This window comes from Caloenas nicobarica, chromosome 18 (genome assembly GCF_036013445.1).
Source record: "Caloenas nicobarica isolate bCalNic1 chromosome 18, bCalNic1.hap1, whole genome shotgun sequence".
Taxonomy (NCBI): domain Eukaryota; kingdom Metazoa; phylum Chordata; class Aves; order Columbiformes; family Columbidae; genus Caloenas; species Caloenas nicobarica.
Genome location: NC_088262.1, coordinates 5,830,421 through 5,853,679, shown reverse-complemented (window position 1 = coordinate 5,853,679; position 23,259 = coordinate 5,830,421). Strand labels below are relative to the sequence as shown.

Below are 23,259 nucleotides of genomic sequence, written 5' to 3'. Positions count from 1 at the left end.
TGTTATCTGCTTGTACTTCTTTCTAGACAGGATGGAAACCCCAGGGCTGGGTGCAGTGGGGTGTGTTCAGACACAAGATGGTGCTCTTACAATTTGGAGACAATGTGAAGACCTAGAGGGAAAACTTACGCTGGAGTTTTCCCCTTGCCATTATCTCTCAGCATCCAAGTTTCGGGTTTCCTCTACCAGCTCTTCAAGGTGAAGCTGTCAGCGGTCAAAGAAAGGGAAGGAGGATGCGAGTGTTTGATCCCAGCAGGGTTCAGCAGACGGCTCTCCCTTGTCTCGGCCTCTCTGCGGTGGGTGAAGTCTGGTGGTGGGGATTTGTCTGTCCCTGGTACGGCCCCAGAGGCTGGAGGTGGCTGCTCCAGAGCTGGGACACCTTCAGCCCGTTGCACCTAATAACTGGGAAAGGAAAAGGTTTTCCTTTGTTAGAAACTGGTCCTGCTGGGCAGTGGGAAGGAGCTGGGAAGGTGGAGGAGATGAGTGTTTCACGGCACAGCAAGGGCTAAGGAGCTGCTTTGCAGCATCCCCCGTCTGCTGCTCCTCCAGCCTCCAGGAGAGTTCTCTTCCATTTTGCAGGTGGGATGTTAATGACCCCCTTAATTCACACCCTACCTGCAGGACCCTGGTTTAAAAGCCACAAGTCAGCAGCAGCTCTGGCTGCAGCGGTGAGGGGCTGATGCTCCTCACATCCAGCCCTGGACGTTCCCCTGCCCTCCTCCGGCACAGGGGTCGAGGGCTCTGCGACGCGCAGGGTGTTTCGGCAGGGAAAGGGGGGTTTTCTGCCATCACCCGCTGCTGCCGCCACCTCTGCACAAAGTGTCACTCTGCCTGGGGGCTCCTGCTTTGTAGGCTGCCTCAAGTCTGGAGCTTGAATGCAGGAGAAAAGGAAGAAAGCGAAAAAGACAAAAAGCACGTTGGATACCTTCCCAGACTTCACATCTGCTTTTCACTTCCACCTTTCGGTGCGTGGGGCCGCGATGCGGAGCGCTGTGTCCGGGGGTCCTGCCCTGGAGCTGCCGCCAGCCGGGTCGCACGGCTGGACCAGCCTGGTGGCAGCGGCAGCGCTTCGTTATGGTGTCACCGTTACGCTGTTTTCGTGGCCTGGTTTGCAGACATGGTCCTTGGGGCCTCCCTTTAAAACAAAATTAGGCTGATGCTTGCTTTGAGGTTAAGGAAAATAAAGCTGCAGTGGGTCAGATCGCACGTCCTGATGGAGGCTGAAAGCAAACGCCTGGAGGAGAGAGCAAGAACAGGGCAGACCCGCAGGTCACCCTGCTGCACCTTCAGGATTGAAGACTCAGCTCGTCGGTTTGCAAAGGCAGCTGGAATACCTCTGGATGGGGTAAATACTGAGAATGAGAGAAAGCCTTACGCTTCTTCCATCACTCACGTTTCTTCAGCCGCCGCACGGGCGCTCCTGGCAGATGCTGTTGTGGGGATGTGGGTGACACGTGTGGCTCCGTCCCTGCTTGCCTGGGGCATTTGGTTTCTGCTCTCGGGGGTGACAGAGACACGTCTGTGGGGATGAGAAGCACATGGACGACGTGCGAAGAGTTTCAGTCTTTCAGGCCAAACGTGGCAGTGGTTTGGGTTGGGTGATTGCAGAGGGAAATGGTGTTTAGGGCTGATGAGAGAGGCTGAATCCAGGAGAGAAAAGATGCTGAAGACTTTTTTGGCTGCTAATTGATGCATTCAATGAGAGAACAGCAGGATCTGCGCGTGGGCAGGGAAAATCGAATTCTTGTCAAAATTGCCCAGAAGGTAATGAAAATCCCTGAGATAAGAGAGGGGAATTGTGTGGCATCCACAAAAGCACTGGAGTCCGGTTGACTCACTTGCAAATAAAGACTGTGTGGGTGCTCACTAGCAAAAAAAGCTGTTCTGCCCTTTGCAGATGTGCCCGTATCTCATTCCTCCTGGAAAGGATGGATGCTGCAGCCTCCCTCTGCCCAGCCAGATCTTTAACACAGCCCAAATTAAGTAGTGCTACAAAATGAGCTTAGTGGGGGCTGGAATAGGAGCCCCATCCAAGGCCAGTAGTAAAAAATAAAAAAAGTTACAAAAGCCGGTAGGTCATAGCTCTAACTAAGCCTTTTATAGGCCATAAGTCCACATTTCCTGGATTTTATAGCTTCTGGATAAAAATATAAAAAATACTATGTGATTGGAATAAGCCAGTTGATGGTCTCTTAACACCAATACTGTGTTGGAAAAAGCTCCTCGTCCCACGAGCAGAGGAGTGTTCTCTGCGGGAAGCCCGGGGATGCTCCCCCAGAACAGCTGGACGAGAGCAGAAAATAAGGCCCTGCCATGTATTTATATGCTGATAACTGAGGGACTTGGCCAGCGCCACATCACCATCCGGTGACACGATGTTGTGCCTTCTCTTTAAATAGCGTCAGTATCTGGCGTCTTTATTTCTGCGGGTTTTATGGCTGTGGAGGGTGCAAGAATCTATCGGCTTTTAATAGCTTGGAGTTATTTAGAGATTTTATTTGCCCGACAGCATTGGGCTTTCTGGGACGCTTTAGGAAGTGTAGTAATTAAATGTTTTCATCAAACGTACCCACTCAGGGAATGTTAAACGTTTTCTATTGGCAACACGCAATTCTGTCCTGATCTGTTCGGGGCTGTGACAGCACTGGGGACCAGCAAAAGGCCGAGAGCTGAGCGGGTGGCCCGAAGATGGGCACCTGGCCTGTGCCGTGCATCGAGCCTCCTGGAGCAGGCTTCAAATTCAATACACCTGCTAGATGCGTGGCTCTGAAACCATAATCTGGGTATGGTTGTTATCTGTGGGATGCTTGGGGTGCCAGGGACCCTCCTCCCCAAAACGAGCCCTGGGCTCGACAGCCTCAGTCCTGCAAATGCCTGAGCATGCACCCGAAGTCGCGGCAGGTGACTTCAACGGGGCTATTCATGTCCCCACGAGAAGCGTCCACATCGCTTCTTGCAGGATTGAGAACGCTGCAAGCCTTAAATTGAGGGCATGAGAAGGGAGGAGAGAAAGAAGATTTACCCCCAAAATACCATGAATTCCTTCACTACCATGGATGAAGGACAAGGGCAGCAATGATGACTTTAGACTTCAGGAGCTTTTGCAAATGGGGGAAAATATTGTCTTTCTTCCTTCTCAATGAAATTATTTATTCACAAGCCAGTGTTTCTCGTTTGCCAGCAAATGAACATTCGATTTGCTGTTTCTCACTGTGTGTGAGCACTCTGGGCTGGGTCCCTGTCCCGTAGTGGGGGGCATTACCCAGCACGATCCACCCCTTGGCAAAGACCAAGGTGGTCCACAAGGTTTCTAGGCCATTTTTCACTGTGGACCCTGTGACCTTCCCTTACTCCCTGGTCTTTCCCTAAGGATCTCCTGCCTACCTGACTGCTCCTTGGCTGTTATTTTTGCTGAGAGGCTGTATTCTGCATTTGCTCTAACTTCCAACTCACGCTGCACTTTGACTCATTTTAATATTGTTACTATCTCAAACCTACTCCTTGTCACATATTTCGGGAGTAGGCAGGAGACATCCAAGAATCTGAAGCCAAAAATAGGGAGAATGAGAGAAAATAAAGTGATGACTTTCGAGCTCTTCTGACTCCAACCAGCCTCACTCCGCAGTCACACCGGGTCTCCAGGGCGCCCTGCGGGATGCACCCTCGGTGGGACGTGCCCTCAGCTGTGCCCACGCAGCCATCGGTCCCCTCTTCCCAGTCCCAGCGCTTTGCTCGTGCTGGTCGGGACTGCACTGGCTGTGCCATCAAACCCAAAGTTCTCCTAAATCTCAGCCCCAGGTGGATGCAATGCCCGTCAGTCTCCTTACACACCCTCTGTACAGTGCGCCGAAGCGGCACCTGCGGGCAGGGAGAAGGAGTCATGACAGCCAGATGTGCACTTACTGGTTAGAGAGTGTTGAGTTGTTCACACCCGGGGTAAATCTGTTGTGTATCTGGTCCCCTGTGTAGCCCCAGCTGCTGGAGCCCAGTTGTCCGCCCTCCTTCTCGGGGTGCACGACTCATCCCCACAGCTTCTCACCATGGGTCTCCACCATGTAACGTTACCCTGGGGAACGTATGGGATACGTGCATCTGCTGGGCCAGGCGTGTCCCCACCTGGGGCCGGCCACGCCAGAGGTGAGAGGCTCTGTGCAGGATTTAAAGCAGGTATGTCGGGGGGATGCAGGCTGGGAAGCAGCATCTGAGCGGTACCCGCGTGAACCGAGATGTGCTTTTGCAAAGATGCCACTGCTCGCCCCTCCCGCTGGCCTCAGCGGTGGCGGCGGTTGTGGTATCACTGGGTATCGGCTGTTTCCGTACAGCCCAGCTCCGGCTGTGCTGTGCAGGGGCTGCTCCAGCACATCACTTACATCAGGCGTCTTCACGTGTGATAGGGAGCACCAAACCCCACCGCATTCTTTATGGTTCGTAGCTGCTTTAACTTCACTTAGGATCATGGTTGATTAAGTCGTGTATTTGTTTTTTAAATCCTTACCTATTTCATTCTGGTTTGAACTACCACTCATTCTTAGAGCTGAATCCGTTTTAAATATCCTCCTCTCAGTCTGAGCTCTCCTGGTCCCAGAAGAGAAAATGGATTCGCTGAGGGCTGCTGTTGTGGTGTGGGATTTCTCCTCTAGCGCAATGTCATAATGTTTGAGTCAAATGTTTCTGGGAATAGCAGCTCAGTTAAATAATTCTGTTTCCGGAGGAATAAAAGAAGAAATTTTCCACTTGATCTCATGCACAATATCTTATATTTACAGAAACTAAATATCAGGCATAAATTGACTGGAGAGTCGCCTTTTAATCGACCGTGATATTTCGATTTGCCAGATCCACTCTGTGACTATCACAACATGTCACCGGGGACGGGGCAGTCGGCTGAACTCTGGACCCGCTGTGTTTTGGGGTGGGCACAGCAGCGGGGCCGGGGGGGTAACACCCCACCAGTGCCCGGCATCAGCCGGCCAAGGGACCGTCCGTACATCTGCTATTTTGGGCAGCGGCATGCCGGGAGCCCAGGACACGCCGGGAGCCCAGGACACGCTGTCTCGGCTGTTAAACCCGTGTGAGTTTCCTATTGCTGGAGAGGCACTTGCTCGATGCCCAAAGACACTCGAGAGGTTAATTATGACCTATAGCTCTGATGGATCATGTCACCGCTATTTTCAGCCCTCTCACTTCTGCTGTGAGTCCTGTATCTACCTCTTTTCGGCCTTTTATTTTTCAGTTTCTTATTGCTGTTTCCTGAACTCATCTCAGGCACCAGGTGGGCAGCAGCTGGGGAAGTATTTTTGTCTCCGTGCGGCACGACGAGATGGCTCGGAGGGCGCGGGGTGACGGGCACCGCTCCGCTCGGCCGGCAGCCAAAACCCCGCCGGGGTCACAGACACATGCAGCAGCTGAGCCCAAAACCAGAGCCCTGTCCCAGGGCAGCACCCGTGACCCTCCGGCTGCCCCAGCACGGCACGGGGACCGGCACAGCCACTCCTGCTGGAAACCGAGGCACGGTGGGTCCATCTCAGCTGTTTCCAAATGCAGCCGAGGACACAGAAATGGGGTGTTGTGTCGTTTTGGGGGTGTTGGTTTGGGATTCTCACAGCTGAGGCGCAAGCCTGGAAAGCGCTGGGGTGCGCTCGGCAGGGGAAGGCGCATCCCTGCTGCAAATGCAACACCAGCGCGGTCCTCCCGGCACGGATGCCTGCAGAGATGCGGGAGCAGGGGGGTGACAAGGGCACAAGTCGGAGAAGATCCCCAAGTCCCTCCCCACTCCAGCCAGGGACACCAGCACTGCGTCACCCTTCCCTTGGCAGGGACAACGGGACAGGAGGAGGAAACCTGGCCCTGGGGGTGAGAGCCGGGCCAGGAAAGGAAAACCCCGTGGCTCCTGGCCGCTGACAGGGGTACAGACATCGCCAGTGTGCAGTTCCCTAGAGAGCGGGCACACAGATAGGAAAACCCTCCCCTGCAGCGAGCATCCCTCTGCACAGGCAGGAGGGCAGCCCGGGCAGTGTCCGGCTTCCCCCCGGCGGCGCCACGTCCCCCTCTGCTCCCCACCATCCCCAGCACCGCTCCATCCCCTCCACACAACCCGCTCTCTCCCTGCAGGCCAGGAGTTCATCTGGAGGCTGTCAGAGGGGTTTAAGGCTTTGGCAGAGGGATGAAATTTTTTTTGCAGAGAGCCAAACCAGCTCTGCTGCTCCATGCAAACTGCTGGGCTGTAAATATCTGGCCCTGACTGGCAGGCTGGATTCTGCCGCAACAGAAATAACAAGGTGTTTCTTGTGAAACAGCAACGTAGGCATGCCATTTTCAGGGGTTATTGGTGGATGTTGTAGGCGCACGGCTAATCCTGGTTTGGTGCGTGCAGCTCCTGTGACTGCATTGCCCGAGTGCAGGTGTGTTGCTGCCCGTCCACCAAGTTACCCAGTAAGCATCCAGAAGTAACAACGCAAATTAACTATGCAGATTCTGTGTACAAACACATAACCACGCTCATCTGACAGTAACAAATGACGCACGCAACCCTTAAGCAAAACAAGGGGAAGTCACAGCTTAAGTGTGTATATAGGCAATCAGGATGTGGAGAGGCGATGAGCGCCAGAAAGCGAGTCCTCTCCAAATCCAGGACAGCCCTCTGAAAGCCTTTGCAGGGTGCATTGCTGGAGAGGATGATGCTTTGCTGTGTCCATCTGCTCTGCGGTGGTGCCAGGACTGCCCGCGTCCCCGCTGCGGTCGGTGCCGCTCAGCCGCAGGCGGTGACTTTCCCCCTGCTAATGACGGTGTGGGAAATACGTTCAAGGTGGTGCAAGACATCTGGTTCTCTCGAAATGAGTTTTCCAAACTTAATTATATTTCTCCTCCTGCAACATATGCTCTGGCGAAGATGAGGACGGGACCAATGATGGATGAAACCAGCAGACGCAACAACAACAGGGGTGGGTTGGGGCGGGAGGGAAGCAGAACCTTAAATCTTGAGGGTGTTTGTGGAGCGTGTAAGTGACAGGAACATTTCAGGGCTATGAATATAAGCTGACGGACGCATGTATGTGCAAGCAGTAATCCTGCTAGGACAGGACATGCCAATCACCTTCAGGAGAGGGAATTTTGGGCAGTCTTTTCCAAATGAAATCCTTTCATGTCAGCGTCTGGGATTTTTTTGTTGCCATGCATTTTTCTTTTTTATTATCCCTGGGTTTTTTATGGCTTTTTGTGTCAACTCTGGCGCTCAGATTGGGTTTATTTAGTGCGCTTTTTATGATCCAGCTCCCCTGCTGCTGGCTGCTGTTGCAGCCGCTCCAGGCAGGGGGGAGACCGAGCCCAGGGTTTCTGTGCGAGACGCTCCCAGCTGGGCGCTTCCATCAGTCTTCACGGACAGAGGCTCAAGTTTTAGCAGCAAATAGTGCGTGGCTGCAGTCCTGGTAAGAATATCAGAAAGGACCGTCAGAGTGCCTTTGACTGACAGGCAGATCACAGCGAGTGTAAAACCGTGGTATTTCTGCTAATTTGTTGGAAGGCGCAGGCTGGTGATGTATATATGGCACTTAGGCACACACGTAGCCGTCTGTGGATGCCGGGTGCAAGCGGAGGGCTCTGGGCACACGGAGTCACTGTGCGAGGGGTTTACATCAAACCAGGCAGTGTGGGAGGGCCAGATGCACGGCCAGGTGATGGGGACAAAACTTAAACCCTCTGAAAGCTGCTTTTTCTCCACCAGCCTTTATGTGAAGAGGGCAATTAACCCTTAGGACTGCTAAGTGTGATTTAATGCATGCGTTGTGTCTTCCCACCAGTTAATTTGGGTGGCAATGGCAAGGTCTTTCTATTGGTCTTTGTATTCAGTTAGTACAAGGAGGCTCACCAGACCCTCTGAGGATTGCTACTAAGAATATTCCTGTATCTCTGAATATACAAACTGGGTAAGAAAACCAGGTTCAAACAGGCAGGTGAGATAACCTGGAGCTGTGCCGCAGAGAGCACGGACTCGATGTTGGTTGTCTAGATTGGAAACACAATTTCAGTGTTTGCTCATGGGCTGAAAAAAACCCAGTAAGGATGTAGAAAGCATTTGGTAAGAGTTATGTTCGTGATGGATCTCACCTAAGCTGCGGTTGGAAGCAGCAGTGAGTTTCTCCTGGTTTGGTCCCTCCTCCTCTCGCCCCACAGGCTTTTTCGAGTGCAGGTTTTAAGGAAGACAGCAGCAATTTTGGAAACTGAAGGTGATGGTTTGGCAAGGGCAGGTGAAACCAATACCAGCAGGAACTGGCTTGCTTATATTTTGATTTTTAAGTGGGTTATGAAGGACCTGTCCCATAAGGGTCCTCAATGCTATCAGCTCCAGCAGCCACCAGGTATTTAGCTGCAAGGTACTTTGGCAGACGAAGGTTCAGCAAAGCACTCAGGCGTGTGCCCATTGGAATGGCATCCGAAAACACAGCTCGGAAACTTGCTTTCATTTGGGAAACACCCCAGCTCGGAAGGCATGTTTTACTGGAAAAGGGGATTTAAATGCTGAAGAGTAGGATGGAGTTTTCTGTGATGTAATTTTGTATGTGTTAAGGCTTGCAGTCATTTTTCTTCTAAATCTGCCTACTGGCATTGTGTGACTAAAAGAAAATATGCGGTTTGGGGTTTTTTATTTTATAGTTTCTTACTGTAATGAAAACAGTCCTCAAACATTAACATTAAAAGGTCAATGGCAGGGAATGGGTTGCACGTCAGTAGCCTCCGGGCTTCAGAAAATACCGGGGATTTCTACCCCATAATACCCGAACTGTCAGAACAGGGTTGACAGAGAAAAGAAACCCAGTTGCCCTTTTCCTTCAGCTGCAAAGGCCAGTTCGTGTTTGTACCTGCGCAGTGAAATGAGGGATCAGGGAGAGAGTCTGTCTGTGACGGAGGTGGGTGCGATGTCCCTGGAGCAGCATCCAGCCGATGCGCCGGGTCATCTTGTCCCCTGCGAAGCGCCTTTCCCTGCCCTTTTACAGACAGCACGACGTCTGTCGGGGCTCGCCGGTGCCTCAGCTCTGATGCCCCGGATCAAATAGCACCATCCGCGCCGGCCGCATTTCTCTTGCCTCTCTCCGGCTCCCCGAGCAGCTGTGCCATGTGTCACCTGAAACAGCAACCAAAGCCTTTCGGGCTGGATTACAGCCCAGGAAACACCAGCAGCTTTCAGGAAAGCCTGGGATGGGTTCTAGATGCCTCCTTAGGATGGCAGCTACCCGGCAGGCTCGGGGTGCAAATCCTGAGGGTGCAGCTCAGTGCTTGAAATATCATAGAACCATCGAATCATTTAGGTTGGATAAGACCTTTAAGATCATTGAGTCCAACCGTTAGCTTAACACTGCCAAGTCCACCACTAAATTATGTCCCTAAGTGTCACATCTACACATCTCTTGAATAACTCCAGGGATGGTGACTCAACCACTTCCCTGGGCAGCCTGTTCTAACATTTGACAACCCTTGCAGCGAAGAAATATTTCCTAATATCCAAGCTTAACCTCCCCTGGCACAATTTGAGGCTGTTTCTTCGCATTCTATCACTTGTTACTTGGAAAAATAGACTGACCTCCCCCTCGCTACAGCCTCCTATCAGGTGGTTGTGAAGAGCGATAAGGTCTCTCCTCAGCCTTCTTTTCTCCAGACTAAACAACCCTGGTTCCCTCATCTGCTCCTCGTATGACTTGTTCTCTAGACCTCTCAGGTGCAGTTTTCTTTACCACAGCAGGTCTTACTTCATATATTTATTTGCTGTTAGTGACAGCAACACATTTTTACCCAAATGCTTCAGTTCTGCTGCTTCGGAATTGATTTTGCAGCTCAGACCATGGGCTTTTGTGAAGATAAGCTGGACACAGGCCAGTCGCTGGCCGCCGACACCAGGAGGAGCTCGGATCTGGGTTTACTCGGCTTTGCTCGTCTCTCTTTATCACCAGCCAAACCAAAACCTTGGATCCAGCTCCCCATGAATGGTGGTAAACTTTGGATCTGAGCTCCTGTAATAAGCAGTTGTTTGCCCTGGCCGCTGGCATAAGACTGCAGAAAAAGTTGTTTCTAGGTTTTATTTCTAAACAGAGAATGACAGTTGAAAGAAGAAGCTTGTCTGGCCAACTCCTGTCTCCAGCTCTTTGGTTTTCCAGGGGAAAGGAATAACTAGAATGAGACAATGAATGAAATAAATAACATTTAATTAGTATTGTAATGAACCTCTAGCAGGCTGCCTCTGTGAATAACCTGCAAATTACCTCCATTGCTGTTCTGTGAGTTTTTAAAAGAGGTTGCGAGTTATTCACTAAATCCCCCAAAAAAACAATTGGAATTGAGTAAAAAAATTCCCAGGGGTCTCATTTGAAAATCCCAGCCCTACCCCTATAGGGAGATAGAGCTCCAGGTTAAATACACTGTAAAAAGGCTTGGATTTCTTTGTGTGGGATGGCATTGTGGAGTGGGAGGGTGATTACATTGTGTGTCATTCACAGTTCATCGAGCTCAAGAGGTTTTTTTACTGGTTCCTGGATCACTTGGGGGCTAATTTGGCCATGAAGGCAGAGGTGGATTTTTGCCTGACTGCTGCTCTGAGTGCCATCGGCAGCAGGCTGAGATGGATGGAAAAAGACTCCTCGTGGTCCCTGGGAGGCAAACTGGGGATGTGCCACCGCGGGGACCCAAGTGTGTGCCCAAAGCCCCAAACCAGCCATGAACCGGCCATTTCAGCCACCAGCCGTGGTGCGGCTGGGTGGGTTACCCGTCCCTCTGGGTCCCCAGTGCTCGGGCAGGTTTAGCAGCCCATGCTGAGCTTTGCCTTGCTGTGCCCTGTCGGCAGCTCCAGCCTGCCCATCAGAGCCCTCTGGGCAACGGGGTGCTGCTTGCACTGCGAAAGGCTCAGCCTTGCTCCTGGGATTGAAACAGAAACCACACAATTGCTAAAACAGCTCTTCAAAAAAAACCTGCTTTCCGGTTGACTAGTGGGGAAATTGGCTTAGGTAAAGCTTCTGAAGAAATTCTCCTCATCTTGGTCTCTGCGCAACCTTCTGGTTGCTTGAAATTTTAGGAGGAGAGATCTGGAGCTGCCCTGCCATCATACTGCCTTAATTTGGATCTATAATAAAATATCAGTCTTCTGGCTGTACGTATTCTCAAAGTGCAGCCAACAGTGCAGCAGAGGAGTAAAGCAGGGATCGCTCTTCTCCGGGCAGCAAACATCTCTGCACATTTGCTTTTATGTCTGTCCAGCCTCCAGGAAGCAGAAAGCAGAAGATGCTTGATCCCTCCTCTCCAGCCGCTGTGCGCACACCCAGATGTGCACGTACAACCAAAACAGAAGCTGGGCTACAGCATAGCATATGCAGAAGGCACATAACACTGCATATGTTTGGTTTTATTATCTCTTCATCCTTTCTCCATTGAAAAGCAAACAGCACTTTATGTCTTGTAAGCTTTCTCAGTTCTCTAGCAACCTTTCTGAGTGTTAATTTGATGATCTTCATGATTCTTTTATAAAGGGGGTGACCTACGCAATCCTCATTTTTTAGGCAAGTGAACTCTATCACAGCAAAACACCACTCGCTTGCACACGTGTCCCCTGTGCTGAGCCTGGCCCTGCAACCAGCCATGGCACAGGAACGCGGTGCTGGTGCGGAGCTGGCGCGGTGGCTCGTCTGAAAAAGCAGCGCACACCTACCTCAGCCATCTGCTCCACTCATTTACACCCCGGTAGATGAGGCCGGGGAATGATCAGCGGGGATGCGTTTTTAATAATTTCCTTACAGGTGTTTTCAGAGGAGAGCTGGAAGGGAGGGGCTGATTGATGGCCTCCCTCTCGTTGACATCCTGACCCCCCCAGCCCCGCTGCCCTCGGCGGGTGCGATGCTGTGCAGAACCAGCTGCCAAGCACAGCTGGCACCGAAGCCTCCAGCTGACCCTGGTTGGGCGGAAAGGAGGAGGGATGGGATGGTGAAGTTATTGCTGTGGAGTCAAGGGGACGTTTCCATGACTTGTGAATGTACCTGCAAGCTTGTAAAGGACTGACTAAAACATGTTTGCAAATGCTTGGTATTTGTCAGCAAACTGAGATTGCCTACCCACTCAGAAGGAAAAAAAAAAAAGCCCACAAAAGTCATAGAAGACATAGCCAAAAACTTACTAAGTCTACAAATAGGATTTCCCAGATTTAAGCTCTGTCAGTGGGACCACTTTCCTTGTATGAGGAATAACATGATTTTCACCTGCTACGTCAGGTTCGGATATTGTGTGTCTGGGGCTTTGTGAAGATTAATTGTGTTTATGCCATACAGTAGAGTTTTATGGGCTAGCCGTGGATTTCCAGGAAGAGAGGTATTTCCTAAGGCACCGTGGAGGGCTCAGCACAGTCCAGTAAATAAACCGATGACTCCCTTGGCTCTGCTCCTTGGGGCATTTCCCAAAGTGCAGTCTTGGAGCACAGTGTTCTTAAATCAAAGCATAAAAATAACCAAACCAGTATCAAGTGAATTGTAGGAGCTGGCAGAATGGAGGCAATAAACAAAGTTAAAACAGCCTGATAACGATATCCTGTTACAGGAGAAGAATAAGCAATAGTCTGTAATGGTGAAACATAAAAACTTTCTTGTGATGAGGCATCGATTTTCCCAAAAAGGGAGAACAAACTGCAGCCGTAATGCAGCATGTGTGAGCACCGAGAGGGTATAACGATGACAACACTGAATAAGTATCTCATCTCCAAAAGCTCGGGCTGTGTGACCTTTAGCAGCGCGCAGGATTGTGTGTCTGTTTAGGATGTCATTAAACAAGACCGGCTTCCTCCAACTGAACAGCGCGTGGAAGTAATTGGAGAGGCTTTGAAGGGCTAGATTCCAGACTAGCTAGTTAACGAACTTGGAAAAGCTACGTGTCAATAAGAAACCCAACACAAAAAATTAGTTCTGGATCCTAGCTCTTTACTCCATGTTCAGATTAGTAAGCTGGTTTCCGTGCCATGCCTAGTACGGGTCCCAGTGTGCTACAGAAGCCAGGGCGGGATGTGAATGTCTTCAAGGCAAATTTAGATCAACTGGAATAGTCCTTCGGATCTCGGTAGCTGAGCTCATGGTGAATGGATGGCTACGTGATCGCTGACAGCTTCGCAGACCTGTGCAGGAGGGAGGGATTGCAGGGAGCCCGTGGTGTTCAGCCCAAGGCTGGGTACTCTACAGCTGAGCATGGTGCTATGAGCAGGTCCGTCATGGCTGGGAAAGTTCTGAGTGGCATTTGAAAGCCACTCTGTAGAGCGGAATAAAGACAGTGAAGAATTATAACGTAGCTTGAAGACTGACATTAATTACCCACTAATTTTCTAGCTGTGATCCCTGAAATACTTGTTGCTGATCCCCAGACAGATGGCTAGTCACATAGGACGGGCTTCTCCTCTTAATTTCCATCTGCTATATTTCATTAAGACAGCTAAAAATAAAAATATCCCTAATGTTATTTTTCCATGTAAGTTACTGCTGCAGTGATTTGATGCGATTGTGAACAGAAGAGTTTCCAAGCGACAAGATTTTCTTAATTAATTTGTGATCCTTGTGACTGTGAACCCCTACACTAGACTCATCATGAGCGCTACACTTTCTTCAAAGCGCTATTTATCTAGAAGAGTCAGTTCAAAACAATTTTGTCTGGTATAAGGGGAGAAAAGAGGCTGATGTCTCTTCTGAGCAGAAATAGTTACCATTTTTAGATTCTAACCAGTCGTAGATGGCGCCTACAGAGTGGAGATGTAATAATGGAGATCCTTCAGGCATGAAGCCTTCTTTCCCTCTATGTAGTAGGAATATCTCTAGAAACAGCTTTTCTGCACAGCTCAAGGCCTCTTTTCAGCCAGGACGGTGCCTAAAACCCTGCCTTGGGGAGGCCGGTATCATTTGGGGGGTGGGGGTGTTTGGTTCTGTCTTTCACAGATCTTTTTTTGGCTCTATCTAATGTGTTTGTGTGTGGCGAAGCTGGATTCTTGCAGACAGAGCTCTACTGATTTCAGCCGTTGGTTCCTGATGTATGAAAACACTTTCCAGGGAAGGTAAGGTCCCCTCTATCCAGATTGCAATTTACTTGTTTTCCAAAAGGGACAAAAGCCTAAAACACGTAAATGTTGATAACCTTTTCTAGTTCTTCCACGGCTTTCCCACAGATTCTTTCAGAGGTACAGAAACTCTCCCTTATTTCACAATGACGAAGTTTTAGCGTATTTTAGAAGAAAGAACTGAGAGGTGGCCCAAATGCCCCCAGGTACGTGCAGGACAGGGAGCCGGCAGCCCAGCAGAATCACAGAATCACAGAATGTCGGGGATTCGAAGGGACCTCGAAGGATGATCCAATCCAATCCAATCCCCCTGCCGGAGCAGGAATCCCCAAGCAGCTTGGTGTGATCAGGAGCTCCAGGGACGTCACTAACACTTGTTCTCTAGGACTTGAGATGAAATCTGGGACTGATATCTCAAATCTGGGCTATTTTTATTCTCGGCTACACAACGCATTGCCATAAACCTCTCGAACGGCGAACACAGATGCTTACAAGGGATGAACTATTACTTTACCCTGCTTTTTAAAGTCTAAAGCAAGCATGCTATTTTAGACAACACGACTCAAAGTGCCACTAGTGCTATGTTTTAGTGACACTGCCTAGAACACAGGCGAGAACCTTTGTCGTCGCCCCTCCTTTATTAGTTGCTTCTGCCTGGAAAAGCAAGCAATTTCCTCACCCTCCTGGCGACGTTCCCACAAGGAAATTCCTCCTCCCAAGCCGAAGCCACGCAGCCAGTCACACAATCCCTCCTTCTCTCGAATCACACCATTTTCCCATTTGCTCAGGCTCCTGCCGCTCACCCCAGCCCATGACCCCAGGAGAACCTTTGGCTCCATTCTTGTGCCCATTCTTCCTCCTCCAAGAACAGTTTATTTGAGTTCCACCCTACAATAACACCGGCTTAGGCCCCAGTTTGGTAAAGAATTTTGTCACATGCGTTCGTGTGATTGACTTAGACCTTCAATCTGTATTTAGCTTATCAGAAGCACGGGTGGGTAAAGCGTCGTCCTCTTACGCAGTCCTGGCTCCTACGGAGGTTGGTTGTGTATGTGCATAAAATTGAGCAGAAACTCAGATAAGGAGGACTGCTGAACTGGACTCCATCCAGCACGGTGGCATGTCTTTTAAGACCTAATTATCTTCAGACAGCACTGCGGAGGTGTGAGCTCCATGGCTGTGACACAGCGCAGGTTATTGGGTACTTCTGCCCCAACTCGCCACCACTGCCCCATAATTAAACTTGGGGTAGTCTGTGCCATGCTCAAACTTTGCCTCAGATATTAGGAATCCTGAGTTAGGGCTTCAGGATTAATTCTTAAACTTAGGAGCAGAGAATGTGGCTAAGGTTGGCAAAAATCAATGATTGCCTCCAGTCCAAAAAAAACCCCAACAAACTCCAGTAATGCTAGATTCAGTATTTTATTCTGCTTAAAGCACAGTGAAGTTGGATGCAGCAGCATCTCATTTTCCTGCAGGGCCTCATCAGATCAGTACAAGGCTTACTGACAACAGCTAAAGAAACAGAAAGACACCATAGATTTCTCTTAGCCACTTATAACATTTACCTTCAAAGTCTGGCATGTTTAATTCAGATCATATAAAAATTCCAGTGGTGAAGGGTGGAGAAAACTGAATGTTGAATGAAGACTTTTGTTTTCCTGAATAGAGCTGAAACGAAGAAGAAGCAGGGTTGTGATGATCAAATTTCTCCTATAGGTCAGAAGTTCAATGTATCATCAGATTTCATGTCATGGGGCTGTTCTTTTCCTAATTGCAACCAGGCAGGACTCTGCACTTCAGTGAGCTTTTACTCTGGACTCCTTCCATAAGAGACATATTGTAGTCAAAGTAGTAACTAAATCATTTTAAATATATTTTGAAGAGTGAATCATTACCTTTCAATTCTACAACACAGAGGAAAATGAAATTAGATGCTGGATATGGTTCATATAAAATATAAAAGATAGTACTTAACTGGATCGTCACTACAACAAGTTTATTTTGCACAAATCTAGTAAACATTAAGCTCTGGTAGCTATAAGCTCAGCTTCAAAGGTACCTGGAACCTCATGGTGATAGAGGAACCAAAACCCTGAGAAAGCCAGTCCAGGGGCCCAGGCTCCGACCCCAAACGTTGGAGGACGGACGAAATATGGTCGAGCTGAGCTGGTGCAGGAGGTGGGAAGGGATCTGTGCGAGCAGCACTCTGCAGCACAAGTCCTGAGTGATCCCGCTACATGACTCAATGAATTATTTATGCATCGTGGGGAGAGAAGCTATAGCCACATCTGAAGCTAAAACAAAAATACAGCTTAGCACTTAGCCGATGACTGACTTGTTGAATAATTTAAGTTCGTCAGATACATCCAAGGTGGACTAGTGCAGCCTCCTATGGACACCCGTTCATCTGCGGAATTAAATGAGACAGAGCGAGCGTGTGAGCTGTTTGGCCAGCCAGATCACAATGTTAAATTATGACAGAGGAACACGAGCTGTTACACAAGAACGACGTGGGGCAATGGCTGAGAATCAAGTCGAGGTATCTCACGTTAGTCTGGTTGTCAATGAAGATTAACCTGCCAATCCTAAAATGACTTTACATTGTGTATGTCTTCTGCAGAGTGCCTCTCACCACACCTCTGCTCCCTCAAACCTTGAGAAACCTCTGTCTAGTGTGATGACTAAGTCTCAGAGTGGTTTTAGCGATGTGTTGTCTCCTTAATAAATCATTTTCTGAACATTTTCATACCGAAAATGGGGTTTTCACAGGTTCCAGCAAACTCTGGTTCCCTCATTAGGATGAACGAGGCTTTTGCTGATGCTGCAGAGATCTCAAAGCTGAGATGTGGCATTGCCTCGGGTTGGAGAACAGAGCCAGCCAAGAGGAGCAGGATGGCACAGAAGACACGTCTGTGCTCCTCGGATGCTACGAATTTCTCGGAAAGCCAAGAAACCTGAAACTGTAGCGGCAAGTCAGACTTCCTCTGGAGATGGAGTCGAGGCAGGCTAATTTTAGTCACCATGCACTATGCAAATCATCGTTCTGGAGCTGAGTTTATTTTTTAAAGTGCTGACTGCCAAACTTGCTGCAGGGCATAGACTCTTCATATGGCTCCGAGAGAGGTTTGAAACCAGGTCTTTGGTGAGCGGTGCGACATTTCAGGATGTGCTCAGAGGGCCCTGCTGGAAAGCAGACTTTCAATAGGGAAGGTCTAGATGGCTGGTTCAGATCATATGTTGATTTTCTAGATGGCCAGAATTAGCTATAAGTGGGGGTTTTTTTGAGTAAGTTTTTGGTTCTATATGTCATTTTTCTTTTTCCTTGAAACCTCCCCTGATACGCTGCACGCTGTGGGCCCACAGGACACGATGGGAGTGCTGGTATCTGGACCACAACCAGTATCTGTAGATACTATTGGTTTTAGATTTATTCTCTAAATATCTGGCACATGCACAGAGTTCACTTTTAACTGGGATTAAGCTGACTTCCTAGGAAAGAAGTAATTCTTAAAAAAAAAAAAAAAAAATTAGACCGTGATTCATGGCACACATTTAAAAGACAGAGGCAGATATGGGGAACGTGGAGCAGCAGAAGCAAGGCAGGGTTCGCTTCCAGGAAACCCAGGCTTTAGCACAGCCAGTAAATTGTTACGTTTCTCTTCAATATTAAAAAGATTTAGCCTGCAGACTTTGATCTGATAACTTTCATAATGTCTCTATCACGAGTTACACTATGACTGAATTTGTATTTCAAAGAAACAATTCTCCATTATTTCTTATCGACCCATCATAGATAGCTTCAGAAACTTTCCTTTCTTAACCATAGGAATAACCACTTCCCAGTCTGATGTCTTACGCACAACCTTCAAGGCATTTAATCCATCCAAGCAGGTTTGCCTGGAGCTGGGTTTGGGAAGGCACTTTGAATCCTGAACTCTAAAATAAGGCAGGAGAGTAAAAGCAGGAGCTAGTTCTCAACTGTGACGTTATTTCAAAAGGCGCTTCTGTGTTCCGTGGCTGATCTTGACTCTTTGACATTGCTTCCCATCTCAGGCTCAAACCCTTGTAAGTGGTCAGAATTTCTGCTTGAAAACTGCTGTGGGCTTTAGGGGGGACTTGGAGAAGAAGATGTGCATAGCAGAATCTAATTTAGATATGGAAGCCGTGAAATATCACATTGCATTGCAGACACAGAAAGGGACCTGTTCCATTGTGCATTTATTTCCATTTACGTGAACGATCTGCCTGTTTTGCAGGAGTCCAGCAATGCTCGAAGACAGTACCGAGACTAAAAAAAAATAACCGTAAGACTGTATATATGACACGTGGCAGCTCCCCAGCCATTAGAAAGGTGGGACTGGGGAAAAAGATTATTTTCCATGGTAAAAGCCTGGGGCAATCCAAGGAGCATGCGGGTCCCCTGCTTTGGGGGAAAGGCAAGGGAGCGCTGCGGGGGGGATGCTGGCAGGAGGGGATTCACCTGCTTAATTCACACGTTCTTCCTCAAAACGTATCTCCCATGGGACGGAGCCATGTCCCAAATCTAACACCAGGGAGCAATTGCCTCTGTGGAGATGGGTGGTGCCTTTGTGCTGCGGGGTGTTACACCATGCTGCCCTTCAGCATGGCTACGCTCTATTTTTGTACATTTTCTGTGTCATTTCATCACCCCTCAGCTTCACATTAAATCTGACCTTTCTACTGCACTTGACTGAGGAAAGGTAATCGCCTACTTTGCCTTCTTCAGGATTGTATATCACTGCATATGGCAGGAAGATAAGTGTTTCTGGAAAATATGGTTGCATGTGAGACTAGGCAGGAAAAAATATTCGTGAGTAGGTCAGGATCCACTTGAAGACCTGCCAGACCACAAATACATTTTTCAAACTGGATATTTAACTCCCACTGGCTCCTGTGAAAACTCAGAAATTGTAGAAAACGTTCATTTGCTTTGAACAGTGGAGAGACAACTTCAGTTCCCCCTTGCACGATGCTGCAGGAAGGCCCTGGGTGAGGACAGTGAGGCTGCTGTGATTTATGATGTTGCGGGGAGTCGGGAGGCTATGAAGGGAGAAAAGGGATATTTCAGGTTTCACACCGGGGCTAGAGATGGATCTAAATACGCCGTTGTGCAACCCTTGGACTGGAACTGAGACTCTGTATTGCACAAAATAAACATCAGTCAAAAGGAGCCATCAGCATGAGGGCTCCCCAGGGGAAAAAATAACCTCACACAAACAGCTCTGCCAGAGCACCCTCACAGAAACTTCAGGGACCTCTTCCAATTCATGCAGCTACAAATTATACGTATCTTTTGTGGATCTGATCTGTTGGCTACTGAAGGTATTAATTGCTGTAACACAGTGACAATTTTGAAGCGATGGCAAAGCTAATACAGCAGGAAAGGTGTAGGAACGCAGTGCAGCTGCAGTTTGGGTCAAGCAATAAATAGCTTTCTTACAGCTATGTCTATTTTATATGCCCAGGAGCAGAGTAAAAGAGCCTGCACTGTGCTCAGTGTTGCTACAACTGCTTATTTTTATCACTCTTTATAGTATTTTGATATGGTGCCATCCAGAGGTACCTGGATATTCAGGATATAACCACTAACGAGTGACAGAGGGACAAGGGTCAGCTGCAGCAAATGCAAGGGCAGGACTCCCACCTGCGTGGGCTTCGAAACCCCTTAATTAAGGTGAAGAAAATGCCTTGGGGGTCACAGCTTGTTCTACTATATTACTCACATAGAAGCTCTACTTAATGTTGAAGTGATTAAAGAACAAGCTAACCGGATACAGAAGCATCATCCAACAAAAACAAAAGCAGTTCAGCTAAAATAGGTTTGAAAATGCTCATTAATTAAGCTAATGTAAACTTGCATAGATGTGGGCTTGCTAACGCTCTTTCCCCCCTGTTCTTACATAAATGGGATTGATTATTTTTCTAATTATGATGTAATTGTGTGGCCTTGGGATCATTGATTACAGATGCACTTCCTCGCCTCACTGTTTTGTCTGACTCCAAGAGCAGAGGGATGCTCTGCTGGGATGCGCTGCTGCTCCTTTTGGCTGCAGTCTCGACCTTAAAAAAAGAAGAAAAGAAAAAAGTGAGTAAGCTAAGCTATTTATAGTTGAGCTAATTATTTTGATGTGATATGGCAGCAGTGGAGACTGTTTTCTCTTCACTCAATTAACAGCAATGGAAAAAGGATTCAATACCCTTTTAACAGCATTTATTAGCTACAACACAAAGCTTTGCTTAATGTTTTAAGATGCAGAATTTTGCAGAACAGCACAGTGCTGTGTTGCGTTTCTGGTTGATGTAGGAGAAGCTGTGATGTGAGTAGCAGCGAGGAGCTGGAAGGGGGTTGCTGTTGTTAAAGAAAATAATCTGTTGTTTGGTGGAAAGTTAGCACGCAGCAAGTCTGTAGAGACCGCCACGTAAAATTGTACAGGTCAAAGCTCAGGGGTCTTGGTGGATACCAAGGAGTTTGAAGTAGCTAAAGCTTTGCTATTTGTGAGTGGGGAAACTGAGGCAGGAGCCGTTAACTTGGGAAAGGCTGCAAAACTAGTAAATGGCCAGAGAGTGACAGTCTGTGGCCTCTGCTCTGACCAGAGAAGGTGGATTTATTAATGCACTCCTGCTTTTCGCTGTCTCCTACCTGCCTTTGTGTTGTTCCCCTGCGCAAATTCTGGGAGTGAGACCTGCTGGGCAGCAAACAAACCAGAGAAGGTGGAGAGGACAGGTAGGGATGTCTTGGCTGAAATCACCCCTGAGCACCACGATGTGTTTTCTAGGTCTCTGGGCAAGTTGCTAATGGTAGCTCTCCCCGGTCTCTCTTTTGGAGCTGGACGAGAAGCTAGATTTTTATTCTGTAAGATTTTAGGATTTAAAAAAAAAAAAAAAGGAGAGTATCCTTATCTTTCAGCAAGACAGAATCTGAAGTCCTACACTTCTGTGAGTTATTTCTGGTGGAAAAGCACTTTACTGTTGAAGCTTGGGTCTTGCTCCCCCGTCCCAGGCTTATAAAATAGCTTTTCTTCCTTGCTCCTCACCACGCTCGGAGTGTTCTGCAGCTGGTCCCTCTCCGTGACCACAGAACTCCTGCCAGAGGATTTACCGTGTATTACAGGCGCTTTCTTCACTGTTGCAAGAGAGGAAGGAAAAAATACAGTCTTTCCTCCTTTTAAGGCTTTGATGGGGTCCCTGAAAGCTGTGTACTTCTCAGGTTGCTTTTGGTAACCTTTTGGGCTTTGAGAAAGCAGGTGCTGTTCGTGAAGCCTTTACGTGACTGCTGCTTTGTTTTCCTTTTATTTATCTTTTTTAAACATGTGGGTCAGGCAGCTGCAGGTACAGTGCAATTTTCATGAGAGGCTCTGATTTATGCAGGCACAAGGCTGTGCGGCGGGATTACAGGGTACTGAATGTTATATGCAGTTTTAATTTATTTTTATGACCAAAGGACACAGCCAGAGTTTCTCAAATATGGGATTTATGAGAGCCTCATTCATGCAAGTTTTAAAGGGCCCCTGTATCTCTGCCTCGCAAAGCTGCTGGGGTGAGCAGCCTGCTCAGCCGTTGCCAGTTAACAACAGTGTGCATATACACATAGATGTAAAAAACACGGCTAGGGCAATTAGTTTGCCCAAATGGCTTCTGCGTGTAGAATGCGGGCATCCTGCAGTATTTGCGCAGCCCCAGCCCGTTCTCTGAGCGAGGAACAGAGAAACTCCATGTATTAATGATACCTAGACCCTCAAAGCTGAGCAGGGACTCTGTGCGGTTCAGTGCCGAGGGTTAACTTCAGGGCTTCTAAAAGCGACTAGAGCGCAAACTAAATCGCAGAGGATATTTGTGGCAGGGGCAGGTCCAGGCGTTCTTTGGCCCTCCTAACTTCCAGTCCTGTGTTCCACACGGACACATCTCACTCCTGTTCTGACTTAATTTTGTGCTCTGTGTCTGACCTGCAAGTCCCTTCTCCCGAGAAGGAGCCTCTTTGCTCGCAGGAGAAGTGGGGTTTGTGTTCCTGGCCGCTCGCCGGGCACTGCTGTCCACCTGGAATTTGCATTGTAGGTTATGAAACATCCTGGCATAAAATTCAAGGTGTTAAATGCAATAATATGGCCCTGCAACAAAACGTGCCTGTCTGATGTGACAAATTATCCAGCCCCCTCCTGCTACAGGCGTCACATGTTGAATTGTGTGTACTTGCATCCCACATGGCTATTTTGGGGAGAGAGATGATTCTCTGGAGAGCCACCAAAGTTTTTGTAGTGGAACTGCAACCATTGGTATATTCAGGAACGATGGGAGATGCCTCCTGAGCATTAGTTTAAAACACCGAGTCTGGCGGTTGGTGACTGTCTCCAGCTCCAGAGCTCCTGGGGAGGGGGAAGGCGACCTGCTCCAGGCTTAATAAACACAGGGAGAAGCCATTTCCAAGTCTGACACCTCACAACAAGGCTCGTGCTGTGCTCGATGCTCCAGGATGGTCAATGCGTGGTCCTGCCGGTGAGGCCCAAGCCCTCATCTCATGGACGCTGCTGCTGCAAACGCCTCTGAGTCCAACAAGGACGAATGGCAAATGCTTCACCCGTCTCCTGCAGCCGGTGTCGTTGGCTTCCAGTTCTGCAGGAGGGGAGCTTTCCTTTCCCCCTTCCCTCCCTGCAGTGCCACCCAGGAAAACAAAAAGGCGCCGTTAACATCTGCTCTTTTCTCCTCCTACGCGCAGGCTCTTTCTGAGCTCTCCATCAAACCCCTTCCCACGCGGCGGCGTGGGCTGGCTCCTGCGCACGCATCTCTGCGTACGAGCCCTCCCATCCCTCGGGAGCAACGTTTGCAACGGTGACTGGCGAGGGTTTATTTTTGCTCCTCGCTAAGACTTTGGCGAACGGGCGTCTCAGTCTCCAGCTGCCCCTACTCCTGGAGCGATGTAACGGCAGGGCTGCCATGGGGGCTCATGGCGACACCGCGGGTGGGTGGGAAAGCATGCGGCTACATGCGTAGAAATTTCCCATCGCTAAGCTACACTCAGGTGCACTTAATTCTACCAAGAGGGGTTACTAAGGAAACAAGGAGCTGATTTCTGGGGGAAAAAGAAGCAGAGGTTTCTAATGAACAACAAAAGCTATACTTGTCCTTCAAGTCTGATGTGCTGGGAACTGCTCTTTGTAATTGAGAGGTGTCTGATTTTGAGC

General features: G+C 48.8%; 1 long non-coding RNA gene across 4 annotated transcripts in view; it reads left to right on the top strand.

The window, feature by feature from the left end:
• Positions 1 to 7,113: 7,113 nt before the first annotated feature.
• Positions 7,114 to 23,259, top strand: part of LOC135996009 (uncharacterized) — a 39,035-nt gene continuing 22,889 nt past the window's right edge. For all 4 annotated transcript variants that reach the window (XR_010607228.1, XR_010607229.1, XR_010607227.1 and 1 more), the window contains exons 1-4: positions 7,114 to 7,424; positions 13,983 to 14,056; positions 18,319 to 18,413; positions 20,050 to 20,168. This is a non-coding gene — a long non-coding RNA (uncharacterized LOC135996009). The remainder of the gene's footprint in view (positions 7,425 to 13,982; positions 14,057 to 18,318; positions 18,414 to 20,049; positions 20,169 to 23,259) is intronic.